General features: G+C 40.1%; 1 protein-coding gene across 8 annotated transcripts in view; it reads left to right on the forward strand.

Annotated features, from left to right (window-relative positions):
- The first annotated feature begins 4234 nt into the window (after positions 1-4234).
- LOC110508726 (sodium- and chloride-dependent glycine transporter 1) overlaps positions 4235-16063 on the forward strand; it is an 89601-nt gene continuing 77772 nt past the window's right edge. For 5 of the 8 annotated variants that reach the window (XM_090226084.1, XM_090226094.1, XM_090226088.1 and 2 more), the window contains exon 1: positions 4252-5202. The gene's annotated coding sequence lies outside the window, so the exon portion shown is untranslated. Of the gene's footprint in view, positions 5203-16063 lie in introns of all 8 variants that reach the window. The other 3 variants (XM_036966945.2, XM_036966942.2, XM_036966943.2) reach the window with 3 other exon arrangements.

Genomic DNA, 16063 nt, shown 5'->3' on the forward strand with positions numbered 1-16063 from the left:
CCTGAAATGTGGCAAAAGGTCGCAAAGTTCAAGGGGGCCGAATACTTTCGCAAGGCACTGTATGCTACCCTCTTTGTTTACTGTTGTGCTATCATCAGATAATAGATAATGAGATAATAGTTTTTTTATTAAAAAAAAATATAAATGTTGTATTATTATTATAAACAAAACAAATGCAAAAACATAAATATACAAACAAGAGTACATAAACCTAACAGACATATTACATATTGAGACACAATTTGTCCAAAAGTTTTATCGTACGTATTGCTTTTTTGTTTTTACACTTACTGATAGAATTTAAATATTATTTTGAAATTATCTTAAACAATGTGAAGAGGGGTTTGTTCTCTGCCCACTTCATTTTATGGATAAAGAATCTGCCATGAAAAATAAACAAATTAACAATGAAAGTTAAATCAGGGTCCAACGCTCGGATCAACCCTTAAAGAGACAGGGTGGGTCTAAAGCTTAAGAGGGTGTGAATGATGCTGAATTGGGTGTAGACGAAGAAGGGCACTCCAGTGGAGTCAAAAAAACATTCCACTGAGCTAAAGGGTAGAGCTGCCGCTTCAAGATGCGGGACTCTAACCCGGAAGTTTATAAGAAATCCTGCTATGCCCTCCGATGAAGCATCAAATAGGCAAAGCGCCAATACAGGACTAAGATTGAATCGTACTACACCGGCTCCGATGCTCGTCGAGTGTGGCAGCCCCTGCAAACTATTACAGACTACAAAGTGAAGAAACATTTGCCAAAACAAACAGTCTGTCACACCCTGACCATAGAGAGCTGTTTATTCTCTAGGTTGGTTAGGTTGGGGTGTGATTAAGGGTGGGTTATCTAGGGGAATTGTATATCTATGTTGGCCTGGTATGGTTCCCAATCAGAGGCAGCTGTTTATCGTTGTCTCTGATTGGGGATCATATTTAGGTAGCCATTTCCCCATTGTGCTTTGTGGGATCTTGACTTTGGATAGTTGCCTGTGAGCACTATGTTAGTTTCATGTTTCGTTTGAGTTTATTGTTTTGATATGCTGTGTGTTTCACTTAGTAATAAAAAGATGTGGAACCCAGATCACGCTCATCACAATCATCAGAGAGAAACAAATTGCGCTCTATTTGATGTTCTTCCCCCAGCAGGCAACAATACAAAAATGCACCACAACACGAAATGTCATGTACCCAATACTTCCAATTGCAACATCATGTGTTCCTGGAATATGTCTCGATCTATTTAGTGCAGAGAATGTTCTTTCTACTGATGCAGTGGACACTGGAATTGTCAAAACTAGACAGGAAAGCAGATACAATTGATGCATACAATCAATTAGTCTCTTCTGCTGGAGAAAGTAGAGCAGATCAGCCGGGCTCTTACCCTCGAAGTCAGACATTGAATACATAACGGTGAGTTCTGTTTTAAATCAAAATTAGGGCCATAGCTTTCCTCGAGACATGAGAACACAGCGTTTGGAAGGTTTGGCATTTCTCTATATATTGGGAGCTTTTGTGGGTCAAGGAGGGCAAGGAACACGAGCCTTTCATGGTCATTGAACCGGTTTCTTAGCTGAGTGACAATGTTGTCGATGATCGCACTGTGTGGCTGTATGTACTGCCCGTATATGTCTCCTTATGTCTTCAAATGTCTCCTTGCATATGTGTCCTGCGCCCCCTTGGTACTCCGGTCTCACTCAGTGTCCTCGTAGATGGAATCAAAATTTCCCTCTTTGTGGTGTTGCAGAAGTCGTCCACCCTTGACAAGCAGAACTGCATGTCAAACTCCCTGTTCTGCAAAGATTCCAAATAGCACTCCGGAGTACGCAAATATGGAGTAGAACGCGGATAGCAGGAAGCAGAACTCGAGGCTTGTCAGATGCATCATGTATCCATCTGCGCTGTGAACGGTGTCTTCATCAGAGTCATCGTGATGTTTTCAAAGAGTTCAATGAGTTCTGCCTTTTTTCCCTACACAGTGTAAACTAAGCATGAGAAGTTCCATCGTGTTGGCGCCACTCTGGGTAGTCTTCGCTGGCATATTTCATCCAGTAGTTTTGTTCGTTTGACAGATCTTGAGAAAAATGCTGCTAGGTCACCAAGATGAGAAAAAATAATCTTGCATTCTTTTAGTTTACCAGCACCTTGTGACATCACCAGATTAAGAGCGTGCGCATCGCAATGAATGAACAGAGTTTGCGAGAGTTTCTTTCACCTTGGTTTGTACTTCTTTATACCAGAGGCCATGACTGCGGCCCCATCGTAACACTGCGCCACAACTTTGGCCATGCATTCACACTCCTCTAAAAAGCTCATAATTCGGGCAGCAACCGCTTCTGCCTGTTTATCCTGTTACATCCTCAAATTTGAAAAACCTTTCCTTCACACCACCATCGGTAGTGTAACGGAACACATAAGAAATTTGGGCTACATTGCTGATGTCTGTCGTCTTGTCAACCATGATGGTTACAAAGGGGGTTTTCTTCAATTCTTCCTTCATGACATTTGTCATTGCATTCGCGACCGCGTGTTTCAGGTCATTTTCGATTTAGCTGGAAGTACTTGTGAATACGGTAGCCGTGGCCAAATGGCAGTTTAACGTGCTGTCATACTCAACCAAGAAATCCACTATTTCCAAGTAGTTTCCCTTATTAGCTGATTCTTTACCCTCATCATGTCCTCTGAATGCTAAAACTTGCTAGCCTAAAAACACAACCGTATGAATAAGGCGCTTTAGAATCTCCCTGTTGTGCCTGATTTTATCATTGTGAGCAAGTGTCTCATTGCGCCATTGCTCGTTAAGAAGATGGTCTACTATTGTTTCCCCAAATGTTTTTAAGCACACTATAGCTCGCAGGTGTGAAGTTGAGTTGTGGTGTCAAAGTGCTGACTTTCTCAATCAAGCTAAATCTTTGAAACCAGTTGTCCAGGTTGAGCTGTTATCAGTGCTGAAGAGTAGGCAATTCCAACAGTAAAGCTTTTTTTGTCAGCTCACAGCTGGTTATCCACGGATAGCACTCATAATTATTAACTTGAAAATGCCTTTCAAAACTCTTTCCTGGTTGCACCAAATCAGGCAGTGCAGGAGTTGGGTCTCCCGGTCTGTACAAGATTGAACTTTTCATTAAAAGCTAGTCTTGAAAAGGGCGATGCTAACACTTTAGCCACGACATCGTCCTCAATTACTCTCTCTGCAGTTTCCATCACCATCGTTACATACTAGGCTCAAGCGTGAGAAAACAAGATAAGGCTCGTTATTGGCTCTGAATAAGTGACGTATTCTTAGGCCCTGTAGAGGGCCTTGAGGCATCATACAATTGTCCCACCTATTACAAGACAATTTGTGATTGGTTGATTCTACTGTCATTCCAAAATACTGCTTTATTTTAAGTCAATGTCATTGGCTGTTGTTTTCTATTCAAAGCCTGAGGGCCTAGCCAATGAGCATTGAGCCCAGCTTGATTATTTCTACCAAGAGATGGCCAAAGAAAAATTCAGATATTTTTTTCTCTCAGATATTAACCCTTCTTTTTCCAACACAAACTGAATAAATTCAATAGGAAGATCCTTACAATTAAGACAAAATTACAAATTATAATATATACAGTTTTATGGGGTGGCAGGTAGCCTAGCGGTTAGTGTTGCACTAGTAACCGAAAGGTTGCAAGATCGAATCCCCAAACTGACTGGCAAAAATCTGTCATTCTGCCACTGAACAGGGCAGTTAACCCACTGTTCCCAGGACATCATTGAAAATAAGAATTTGTTCCTAACTGACTTGCCTAGTTTAATAAAGATTTTAAAAAATGTGTATTTATTCTTAGTCCCTCTCTGAGGGTGTAGAGGACCCAGGCGGTTCCCCACTGCTCTCCACCCAATGTCAAAATGGGTAATTGCAGGAAATTTGCTGTAAAACAGAGATTGCTTTTGTTAATCCCTGCCCCTTTGCGAATTAGTAGGTAGAATTGCAGAAATCTTGCTTTAAAACGGCAACATTTTCTTTATTCCCCATGGCAAAATGTGTTGAATTGCAGGAAATGAAATGGTTCTCACCTAAAAATGTTTTGCAGCGAGGTGGAGGGCACCCCAACCAAATACCCTTTTACGGCCGTCAAAACGGCTAGAGCAAGCGCTGGAACGAAGCAAAGCTGCATTTTATAAGTATTACAACAGGGAACAGGGCCCATGTAATACAATGGGAAGCCTCTCTCTCTCCCCAGACTGTATTGTCGAAACTTGCCACTACGCAGCGCACTGCACTGCCTTCTCTGAAATCCCCTACGACTCAGCCTCCCGCCTGTTTTAACAACGAGGTAAAGCATTATCTATCGCTGAATTAGATTTCATCCTTTAGCCTACTCATTTTCTTAACCTCTTCTTCTGAATGAAATAGCTGTCTCTCTTCAATGACATGTGGATGCCATCATCATCATTTGAACGCCACAGCTGTCTCTCTCCACTGACATTGGCAAAGACATCCTGTGAATGATACATACATACTTGTAGACAGCTATTAGATTTGATATTATCCTGAGATTGTCATTGCTCATTCCATGATATAAGATGGCTAAATTACAATGCATAGTAGGCTATTGCTTAAGCTTTCCTGTTTCTTGCAGACCGATTTATCACACAAAGGACCTATTTCGTTCTCAGCATGTGCACGCACGCACGCAGGCTTCAAAAATATGTCAGAAAACCTACATGACCTAAAGTGTGATCATCATGCATGATAGTAGGCTATCGCTTATCATCATCATCATTTGTTTGAGGGGGAGGTTGGGGTGGTAAAATCATTGATTTATTCCACAGTTTCAGTTCAGCCGGACAAGTTTAGCCTAGGCTACTTTGTTGTGTTCATTTACACCACAGGACAAGACATGTCCATTCTAACAGGTCGGTGAAGAACAAGGTAGCTTACTAGAAATGGGGTCTTGGATGGGACTTTGATTAAACAGGTTGTGGCGGCCATGTAGATCATATTAAATGAATCATTTTAATTATCCTATTAGTATTATATGTAGGTGGCTGGATCAATGCACGCGCAGCAGCTCATAATTCAAGACCCCTTGTGGGCGTAGAAAATGATTGAGAAAAAAAGGAGGAGGGACAGAAACTCCGCGAAGAGGAAGACTTCAGACAAGGTGATGCAACTGAAAATTCCGAATTGACACAACCTGCCACCAGATCTATACGATACCACGCTATGGTAAGCAATCAATGACAAAACATTGCAATAAGATGATCATACATTATTATAGCTAGCTTTCTTGGTACGTTCAGTAGTTTGAATAGGAGCATCAATCAACTTTAATGTTAACCCACAGTAAAGACATGGGCACGTAACTTAGGCTATAGCCATGTGTGGATGCTGAAATATGATTTTTTTTTGCCTTGACTTTACTGAAGTTAATTAAAATTAGCTTGCTAGTTAGCTAGTTGTTTACTCCGAGAATGATACACATTTTGGTAAGAAGGACGAGATAAATAGCAATTTCAACCGCTAGCCCACAAACTGTTAGCTTATTCACTCCAGTTATAACAGGTTATCTACAACTGGCTGTACTTACTAGTGGTAATATCACCGTTACTTCTTGTTGAATAAACTCATGCTACAGTTGTGCCGTGGTTACAGATATTTAAAACCAATTTCAACATTGCTACTCAACACGTGGCAGTGTCAGATAACGTTAACGGTAGGCTACTTCCCTAGTTGTTGTTATGACATCATGGAATGGATATGTTGACGATTCTCACAGCGTATTTTACCAGACATTAGATGCTGTGAGAATCATCAACATATCCATTCACTGATGTCAGGGCTTCATCAATATAGAAGACATCTCTGTGGTTTCATAAAGCAACGTTGGACATTTCTCAACAAGTTAACTTAGCTTAAAGAGGTCAACCAATATTAAAGGCACATTCTGCCGTTTCAACATCCTGACACTGTTTGGTAAACTGAGGGATTGGGCTTGGTCAGCCTGGGGAAATAGCGTAGCTCATCATCCTATAATTCATAGATCAAGCTAGTGTTATTAGACATATTTCGGGGCCTGTTTGTTCACACTCAAATGATAGGAAAACATAAACAATGGACTATTAGAGCCTGAGATCTTCCATTATGACAATATGATACAGTTATACTAAGCATGAGACATTTGTAAGTTATATTTAACTAATTTCACCTAATTTTGGACTGTAGCTTTAATTTAACACCTGTAATCCCCATGAACATTTGTGGATTTCCCCTATTTAATGTGTTTGTTAGTAACAGTAACCTTTGGTTATTGTCAGTTGTTGTCTATAACCATACTCACTCTGATGCTTGTGTAAAAGCTGGGAAATAGGCTGTCTTTAAAAGTCTTGTGAGAATTTTCAAATGGCTAAACAATTATTTGGTTTATTAGTTCCTGAGTGACTGTTATTGTTATTAGTGGCAGTGTGATTTTTTTCAAAATGCCTATTTCTTCCCATGCTGCTGCTGTGAAGTGGTGCTACCCCCAGAGGTCAATGTTGCCATTGCAAATATGATGGTTGTAATGGTGTAATATTACTTGTCTCAGTATTTCAACAGGTTGGACCGAAACCAGTTTAAAATAATATTATGCATTCATGTCAGTTTTATGTATAGTATGAGTTTTTTTTCTCTTTTCATATTTTTAAAATAGGGTACTTTGTCAGGTACAGGTACGTAGACTACTACTATGGCTTTTGAAGTCATCTAGGTTTCTTTCATTTAAATATCCACCCTAAACATCACCTTGTTTACGAGGATTATTTTCCAAATGTCAAAAATACTCTACATAAAACATTTGTTGTAGCCTAGTATAACTACTACTATGGTTTGGGGATATTTTTACATTCATCACTTACACTGAGTGTACAAAACATTAGGAACACCTTCCTAATATTGAGTTGCACCCCCTTTTGCCCTCAGAACAGCCTCCATTCGCTGGGGTATGGAAAGAGTTCCACAGGGATGCTGGCACATGTTGACTCCAATGCTTCACACAGTTGTGTCAAGTTGGCTCAATGTCCTTTGGGTGGTGGACCATTCTTGATACACGCTGTTGAGTGCAGAAACCAAAGCAGTGTTACAGTTCTTGACTCACTCAAACCAGTACGCCTGGAACCTACTAGCATACCTGGCTCAAAGGCACTTAAATATTTTGTCTTGCCCATTCACCCTCTGAATGGCACACATACACAATCCAAGTCTCAATTGTCAGGTGTTCCTAATGTCCAATCAACATTTTTGTTTTAACTGTTTGGACTAATAATTAGCCTACACCCCTGGGGTGTATTCATTATGGAAACCGTTCAAGAACCAAACTGACGCAAATGGAACGAAACGGGACTTACCTGAATTTGTCTAATAGAAAACTCTTGCTTGCGTTTTCCGTTTGGAGTAAACAGTTTGTAACAAAATGTTTTGCAACAGACTAAACGTTTTGCCACAGAATCGGCATGAGGAAGCCTTGAGACATGGATGTGACATGGATGACAATTGAGACATGGATGTGTGCCATTGAGGGTTAATGGGCAAGACAAAAGATTTAAGATCCTTTGAACGGGTTATGGTAGTAGGGGCAAGGCACACTGGTTTGTGTCAAGAACTACAACACTGCTGGGTTTTTCACACTCAACAGTTTCTGTATCAAGAATGGTCAACCACCCAAAGGACATCAAGCCAACTTGACAACTGTGGGAAGCATTGGAGTCAATATGGGCCAGCTTTCAAAACCTTGTAGAGTCCATGCCCCAACAAATTGAGGATATTCTGAGGGCAAAAGGAGAGGTGCAACTCAATATTAGGAAAGGGTTCTTACTGTTTTTTTACACTGTATAGGCCTAAATCAAAGGCATGTGTGGTAGGTCTAGTAAGCTTGTAATACATACAGTTTAAGTCAGAAGTTTACATACACTTAGGTTGGAGACATTAAAACTAGTTTTTCAACCACTCCACAAATTTCTTATTAACAAACAAGTCGGTTAGGACATCTACTTTGTGCATGACACATGTACTTTTTCCAACAATTGTTTACAGACAGATTATTTCACTTATAATTCACTGTATCACAATTCCAGTAGGTCAGAGGTTTACATACACTATGTTGACTGTGCCTTTAAACAGCTTGGAAAATTCCAGAAAATGATGTCATGGCTTTAGAAGCTTCTGATAGGCTAATTGACATCATTTGAGTCAATTGGAGGTGTACCTGTGAATGTTTTTCAAGGCTTACCTTCAAACTCAGTGCCTCTTTGCTTGACATCATGGGAAACTCAAAAGAAATCAGCCAAGACCTCAGAAAAAACATTGTAGACCTCCACAAGTCTGGTTCATCCTTGGGAGCAATTTCCAAACACTTGAAGGTACCACGTTCATCTACAAAAACAATAGTACCCAAGTATAAACACCATGGGACCACGCAGCCGTCATACCGCTCAGGAAGGAGACGCGCTCTGTCTCCTAGAGATTAACTTACTTTGCTGAGAAAAGTGCAAATCAATCCCAGAACAACAGCAAAGGACCTTGTGAAGATGCTGGAGGAAACAGGTACAAAAGTATCTATATTCACAGTAAAATGAGTCATATATCAACATAACCTGAAAGGCCGCTCAGCAAGGAAGAAGGCACTGCTCCAAAACCGCCATAAAAAAGCCAGACTACGGTCTGGAGAAATGTCCTCTGGTCTGATGAAACAAAAATAGAACTGTTTAGCCATAATGACCATCGTTATGTTTGGAGGAAAAAGGGGGGGCTTGCAAGCCAAAGAACACCATCCCAACCGTGAAGCACGGGGGTGGCAGCATCATGTTGTGGGGGTGCTTTGCTGCAGGAGGGACTGGTGCACTTCACAAAATCGATGACATCATAAGAATGGAAAATTATGTGGCTATATTGAAGCAACATCAAGACATCAGTCAGGAAGTTTATACCATTTGTATTTCATTAACCTTTGACTATTGGATGTTCTTATAGGCACTTTAGTATTGCCAGTGTAACAGTATAGCTTCCGTCCCTCTCCTCGCTCCTACCTGGGTTCGAACCAGAAACACAGCGACAACAGCCACCATCAAAGCAGTGTTACCCATGCAGAGCAAGGGAAACAACTACTAGAAGGCTCAGAGCGAGTGACGTTTGAAACGCTATTAGCACGTGCTAACTGGCTAGCTATTTCACTTCGGTTACACCAGCCTCATCTCGGGAGTTGATAGGCTTGAAGTCATAAACAGCGCAATGCACAACGAAGCTGGCAAAACGCACGAAAGTGCTGTTTGAATGAATGTTTACGCGCCTGCTCTGCCTACCACCGCTCAGTCTGCTACTTAGATACTTGTATGCTTGTATGCTCAGTCAGATTATATCTATCTAGCAGGACAAGCTAGATAATATCTAGTAATATCATCAACCATGTGTAGTTAACTAGTGATTATGATTTATTGTTTTTTTATAAGAGAAGTTTAATGCTAGCTAGCAACTTATTTTGGCTTACTGCATTCGCGTAACAGGCAGTCTCCTTGTGGAGTGCAACGAGAGAGAGGCAGGTTGTTACTGCGTTGGACTAGTTAATTGTAAGGTTGCAAGATTGGATTTCCCGAGCTGACAAGGTGAAAATCTGTCGTTCTGCCCCTGAACGAGGCAGTTAACCCACCGTTCCTAGGACGTCATTGAAAATAAGAATGTGTTCTTAACTGACTTGCCTAGTTAAAAAAATTTTCCAATTGTTATGAAAACTTGAAATCGTCCCTAATTAATTGGCCATTCCGATTAATCGGTCGACCTCTAGCCAAGACCATACAACGGTTTAACTGGACAGGTTCCACTCAAAACAGGCCTCGCCATGGTCGACCAAAGAAGTTGAGTGCACGTGCTCAGCGTCATATCCAGAGGTTGTGCTGCCAGCATTGCTGCAGAGGTTGAAGGGTTGGGGGTTCAGCCTGTCAGTGCTCAGACCATACGCATCAAATTGGTCTGCATGGCTGTTGTCCCAGAATGAAGCCTCTTGTAAAGATGATGCACAAGAAAGCCCGCAAACAGTTTGCTGAAGACAAGCAGACTAAGGACATGGACTACTGGAAAGTCCGCTAAGTTTTTCTCTCCACTTTTCCGGGCAATTTGCATAACGGCACCAATGCTGTGGTCATTCTCTGTAAAAAATATTAGGTTAGAGGCTATGCATCCTATTGGATGAATCATGAAAGGAGCTTGGCTACATTTAATTCACTTGCACCCCACTGAATAAGAAGAAATGTAAAACTGGCATTTTAGGAAACGTTTTGAATGGACATAGAGAATTAGTGAAATTATACGCACCCACCTAAAACACCATCAAAGCCACCTGCAGCGCTTCTCACTCAAACATAAGCAAATCACATTAGTCCTTTCCCAAAAATGTATTAAAAACCTTGCCTTAGCATCAACTCCTTTCTGTCAGATATAAAAAAAATTGTCTACATAATAGGATGATGCAAAATCAATGTAGCCTATCATATAAATCGACAGGGGAAGTTTTCAGGGGGATATATAGAGACAGCTGTGATAGGCATGAAGATGAAATTGACAACCATTAGAAAATTGAAACACATGCATGACAACCTGTCCATAGCCTAATGATCAATCTGTCCATAGCCTATTGACCAACCTGTCCATAGCCTAATGATCAACCTGTCCATAGCCTATTGATCAACCTGTCCATAGCCTATTGATCAACCTGTCCATAGCCTATTGACTAACCTGTCCATAGCCTATTGATCAACCTGTCCATAGCCTATTGACTAACCTGTCCATAGCCTATTGATCAACCTGTCCATAGCCTATTGACTAACCTGTCCATAGCCTATTGATCAACCTGTCCATAGCCTAATGATCAACCTGTCCATAGCCTATTGATCAACCTGTCCATAGCCTAATGGTCAGCCGTTGATTTTAGTAAAGCAATGGGTGGTAATTTTGACACAACATTTTCATTTGAGTGCTTTATCTAAATCTGTGCAACCACTTACTGATAAGGGTAAACGCCGGCAGATATTTTTTTATTTTACGGTTGCCTATAGCATGTAGTCACCTAGATTCACTTTAGCAGGTCTATAATATGTAGCATAATATATAGACTATATGAATGATGCATTCATATATTAATTAACTTCTATCTTAAATATCTCTCTGTCTTCACTGTTTTCTTCTTGCACAATTCACGCCACTCCACTGACCTATCTCTTCCTCCTCTTTCTAGCTCTTGAACGAGTGGCCTATTTATAGACAATGAACAGCAATATAGTTTGAAACATATTTCGAGCTATTTTTAAAAACAAATATAGGCCTATTTTAGGAGAGAAGCATCGATCGATCCCCTTGCTTGCTGAAAGGCTATAAAATAGGCTACAGCATTGGCAATGCACTGGCAGGGAAGTTTGAATGGTGAGAGCGATGTGTAGCCTAGCTCTGGTATGATGTGATAACATTGGCTAAATTGATACCTTGCTGCACTGATGCATTGCAAGCGTAAAAAACAGGCAGAGAGAAATGAATTTATTGATTCACATCATGAATCCACAAACCTGTCAGTAGCAGTGCATGGCCTGTTAGTGGCGGTGTCCCAGATAACAATTTCTATTGGTCAATATCTTATTTTCGCATGCGAAGACGTAAAAATCGAACCAGTTACGAATAAATAATTGATTGATTTTTGGAGGACGATATTCACTTATCGTATTTTTTCTTCTTCTTCCGAATGTGTCTGACGAAAATAACGGACTTGGTGAGAAAGAGCCTTTCCTAAAAAATAGGCCTTTTACAAGATTAAATCATTACAGGAGCGTTTGATTCTTATTAAAGAGTTCAGACAGGCTACTTTAGAGAACTTTCTGAATGGACATATAGGCCTATAGAGAGAATCAGTGAACTGACACGCACACCCACGTAAAAGGACCCGTCAATCAAAGCCACCAGTATGTCAGACTCAAGCAAATATTTATCCTTTCCTTAAAATCTTTTGTAAATAGGGGGCAGTATTTTCATTTTTGGAAAAATAACGTTCCCGTAGTAAATGGGATATTTTGTCAGGACAAGATGCTAGAATATGCATACAATTGACAGCTTAAGATAGAAAACACTCTAAATTTTCCAAAACTGTAAAAATATTGTCTGAGAGTATAACAGAACTGATATTGCAGGCGAAAGCCTGAGAAAAATTTAATCCCGGAAGTGCCTCATGTTTTGAAAGCGCTGCGTTCCAATGCGTCCCTATTGAGCAGTGAATGGGCTATCAACCAGATTAGCAAGGTGTCTACAGCATTGTGACGTAGTTTTACGCATTTATGTTGAAGAATACCCGTAAGCGGCTACATTGCGTAACTGGTCACCTGATGGCTCCCAGAGTGATTCTCGCGTAAAATACAGAGGTAGCCATTATTCCAATCGGTCCTTCTGAAAAACCAATTGTCGTGGTGGATATATTATCGAATAGATATTTGAAAAACACCTTGAGGATTGATTATAAACAACGTTTGCCATGTTTCTGTCGATATTATGGAGCTAATTTGGAATATTTTTCGGCGTTTTCACGACTGCAATTTCCGGGGGATTTCTCAGCCAAATGTGAAGAACAAACGGAGCTATTTCGCCTACAAAAATAATATTTTTGGAAAAAGGGAACATTGGCTATCTAACTGGGAGTCTCGTGAGTGAAAACATCCTAAGCTCATCAAAGGTAAACGTGACCAAGTTACCTGCTGCTAGCTGGACAACATGCTATGCTAGGCTATCGATAAACTTACACAAATGCTTGTCTAGCTTTGGCTGTAAAGCATATTTTGAAAATCTGAGATGACAGGGTGATTAACAAAAGGCTAAGCTGTGTCTCAATATATTTCACTTGTCATTTTCATGAATAGGAAGATTTTCTAGGAAGATTTATGTCCGTTGCGTTATGCTAATTAGTGTCAGTCGATGATTACGCTCCCTCATGCGGGATGGAGAGTCATTAGAGGTTAAAACTTATTAAAACTTATTAAAAAACCTTTCCGAAAGTAAGGTATAAGATAATGAATTGACAAGGAATGTATGAAGGGGAGAGACAGCTATGCGATAGTATGAAGATGAAATTGACAATCATTAAAATAGAAACATATACATGGAACATGTCCATAGCCTTTTTATCAGCGTTGATTAGTCTATAAATTAAGAAAAGATTCCGTATCAAATTATATCATGCCAAGTTGGATAGGATTGGTAGCATTGTCCATTTGGCACAACATTAGTGCATTATAGACCTCCGAGTCAGAACAACTTTGTCGGCTGCTGTTTAATAATTCATGAATAGTCAGACACATCCAACCTTTTTTAAAGGTGCACTTTTTGAAATTGCTCCACCATTTCCTGGTTGCTAAAATTCTAATAGTTTGCCTAATTTCAGTTTCTGACAAAACAAGCAAGTATAGTGTAAAGAATCATTGTACCATCTAAACCGCTGTGAAATATATTTTCCATAACCAAAAATATAGTATTTTCAGCAGTTTGAAGCTGGAGTACAAAACCGAAAGTAAACCACACAAAAACTAAACTTAAGAACGGGAAGCATAGAAATAGTGCACATAGAACAGATCTACCGCTTCATAGACTTGCTTTCAATGAGAATGACAGATCTATAACTCACATTTTATATGTGGATTTGGTCGGGTCGCCCTCAAAAGTTACGTATTGCAGCTTTAAAAGAGACAAGCAAGCAATGAAAACATGCATTGTATAATAGAAAGTCCACACATCAAACATTTTTTTTACTGAAGTGCCATAGCCTATAGGCTAGCGCTTCTACATCCCCACACATCTAGCGGATTAGCTGCTTGAGCATCAAACGACAGTTGGAATGAGGAAGAGATGTGGACAGACTACGTTTGCAAAACAATTGCTTATGATCACTAGTAAACAGTACCACAATTAGGTCAAGTTTATCTACATGAAGATAAAGTTAATAAAAATGAATGAAAAAGGAATGCAGGACTATTTACAAGCATTTCGCTACACTTGCAATAACATCTGCCACCCATGTGTATGTGACCAATACAATTTGATTTAATTTAAACAAGTTTGAACTAATTTATGTTTCTCATGGTGGTCTTCATCCGTAGCCATCAGTTACAAAGGTATTCAGTTACCGTCACAGACATAGCTGCATTGAAATCCAACAATGCACTACATCAAAGCAGTGTGTAGCCTAGACCTACTGGGTAGACTACATTCCAGTTATCACAGTGAGTGAATGAGGAAAGTGTCTCTGTGACTCTCACTTGTGCATTGTGGTAAGACACTCAAGAGGAGGTATGGGTGAGAGACAGACAAACAGAAACAGCACGTAGGCCCTAATGGAAATTTCCCAAAGCTCTATAATGAATCTGAAAGTAGATTGCCGTGTCCACTGTGTACTTTTGCTCTCATTGTTGTTTTCGGGAGGGTGTTAGCGGTGCATATCTCACAACTAACCAGGCGTCTACAAGAGGACATTTCAGAATGCCAGCCATGCAGTATTTTGAGTTGCAGGGATTAGTGTTGCCACGTAGGGCTGTGGCGGTCACGAAAATTTGTCAGCCCAGTGATTGTCAAATAAATAACTGTTGGTCTTTTGGTAATTGACGTTAATTAACATAAACACATTTAGCATTTCCTGGCTTCCACACACAGCCTACAAGCCACTGATGCAGACCTTTGTAACATCTACATTTTAAAAAGTCTAATACAGCCATGTAATATAGCCTACACCTTCACAATGAATCCGTCATTTATTTTAGACAGGTCTAAAGAAGCATGATATGAAGAAAATGTAGTCTATTTCAGAAGAACAGAGTTGCATAGTTGTCCTGATCTGGCTATGCCAAATGGCTGTGGGCTACACTAGTTCATTTAGCAGACAAGATTTGCTTAGAATTCCGTGGCATTATTTTATATTATTTTATAGTATGAAAAATACAATTGAACAAAGCTGAATAAAATGGAAAGGATATTTTCTCCAAATGATTTGAGGGAGTGTGCACGAGGCTATTCTGTGTTGAGCGGTTAACAAAGAAATAGGTCCTCCTATATGCTTAATTTAGAGTTATATGCTTAGATTTGTAATACATTGTAAAGCTGCATGATGCAACTCTAGTGATGCTCTCTTAGTTTTTTTGCGCAGGCTGTACACACTTTATCAGTCTCTCATTCACAATTTGACAAGCACTTGATACTGCCTCGAATTTCACGACTGCATCCCCTTTGTGTGGCCGTAATGCACCCTAAAAAGATCCATGCCTTTTGTGGCCATTGTGCCCTTGGCCCGGTGTGCTGTGTTGTACCCTTCTCCCTGAGTGCTGCGCGCTACGAAGCACCTCTCACATGGGTCTGCATCACGTGATTGGGTCGTTCTCACAGGCTACAAGTGAAGATATATATTGGACGCAACTGCGCGTGTCCTTATACAATTCCGAGGTGCATATTGAACTGTCCACATGTACTTTTCGTCAGCCAACAAGATGAGTAGGCCTAATGAACAGCAAAATGTGTCAATGTCAGTCTACTATCCCCCATAGTACAAAAGTTTACCTATTCTGTGCGTGAAACAAATATTCCAAACATAGTCTGGGACTATTGTGGGATGCAATAGAGACTATTGTGGGATGCAATAGATCCCAAATGAATACATAAAAAAAGCATTGTGGCTGACGCAACAGATTAGAACGTTTAGCTTTAAATGTTGATAAACTATTAGTTTATTTATTCACATTATAAGCTCAGCAATGTGCACATGGTAGTAGGCTATAAGTGAAAATGTTCCATTAGTGGAAAAACACCATTCTCAAAAGAGACCGCAAATGCAATTTTGCATGTTATGCTTTTATTTTAAAGGTGCATTTTTATGGTGAAAATTCTCCCCCAAACTTGAAACTCACACACTCTTTATGTATGACAGTTAGTCTCTACATCCCTTGTAAAGCAGATGAATGTGCTTAATTTTAAGAAGTTATTTGGTCACTTTAGTTGTGACACAAACCTTATCAAACATATAGGCCTATGGGATGGGCTACATGAGGTG

Source organism: Oncorhynchus mykiss, chromosome 28 (genome assembly GCF_057628025.1).
Source record: "Oncorhynchus mykiss isolate SJ-2025 chromosome 28, ASM5762802v1, whole genome shotgun sequence".
In the NCBI taxonomy this organism is placed as follows: Eukaryota; Metazoa; Chordata; class Actinopteri; order Salmoniformes; family Salmonidae; genus Oncorhynchus; species Oncorhynchus mykiss.